A 1016-nucleotide genomic window follows, 5' to 3' on the forward strand; every position below is an offset into this window, starting at 1 on the left:
CTTGTGCCTCCAAATTTCTAATGGAGGACCTTGTTTCATTCATGAAACTCACAGTGGCCTTAGATAGATCAGAGACTAAGTTTGCTAAGCTAGATGAATTCTGCTCAGAATTCTCTGTCTGTTGCTGAGTGGATGATGGAAAAGGTTTACTATTGTTAAACCTATTTCTTCCACCATTACTAAAGCCTTGTTGAGGCTTTTGATCCTTCCATGAGAAATTTGGATGATTTCTCCATGATGAGTTATAGGTGTTTCCATAAGGTTCACCTAAGTAATTCACCTCTGCTATTGTAGGGTTCTCAGGATCATAAGCTTCTTCTTCAGAAGATGCCTCTTGAGTACTGTTGGATGCAGCTTGCATTCCATTCAGACTCTGAGAAATCATATTGACTTGCTGAGTCAATATTTTGTTTTGAGCCAATATGGCATTCAGAGTATCAATTTTAAGAACTCCCTTCTTCATAGGCGTCCCATTACTCACAGGATTCCTCTCAGAAGTGTACATGAATTGGTTATTAGCAACCATGTCAATGAGTTCTTGAGCTTCTGCAGGCGTTTTCTTTAGGTGAATGGATCCACCTGTAGAAGTATCCAATGACATTTTAGCTAATTCAGACAGACCATCATAGAATATATCCAGGATGGTCCATTCTGAAAACATGTCAGAAGGACACTTTTTGGTCAGTCCTTTGTATCTCTCCCAAGCTTCATAGAGGGATTCACCTTCTTTCTGTCTGAAGGTCTGAACATCCACTCTAAGCTTACTCAGCTTTTGAGGAGGAAAGAACTTGGCTAGGAAAGCCTTGACCAGCTTATCCCAAGAGTTCAGGCTATCCTTAGGTTGATAGTCCAACCATATTCTAGCTCTGTCTCTTACAGCAAAAGGGAAAAGCATGAGCCTGTAGACTTCAGGATCTTACTCCATTAGTCTTAACAATATCACATATCTGCAAGAATTCAGTTAAGAACTGAAAAGGATCTTCAGATGGAAGTCCATGAAACTTGCAGTTCTGCTG

General features: G+C 40.2%; 1 non-coding gene across 1 annotated transcript; it reads left to right on the top strand.

The window, feature by feature from the left end:
* Positions 1-659: 659 nt before the first annotated feature.
* Positions 660-763, top strand: LOC112760439 (small nucleolar RNA R71). Its single transcript, XR_003180880.1, has one exon. It is a non-coding gene; the product is annotated as a small nucleolar RNA R71 (small nucleolar RNA).
* Positions 764-1016: the final 253 nt, after the last annotated feature.

Source organism: Arachis hypogaea, chromosome 16 (assembly GCF_003086295.3).
Source record: "Arachis hypogaea cultivar Tifrunner chromosome 16, arahy.Tifrunner.gnm2.J5K5, whole genome shotgun sequence".
In the NCBI taxonomy this organism is placed as follows: Eukaryota; Viridiplantae; Streptophyta; class Magnoliopsida; order Fabales; family Fabaceae; genus Arachis; species Arachis hypogaea.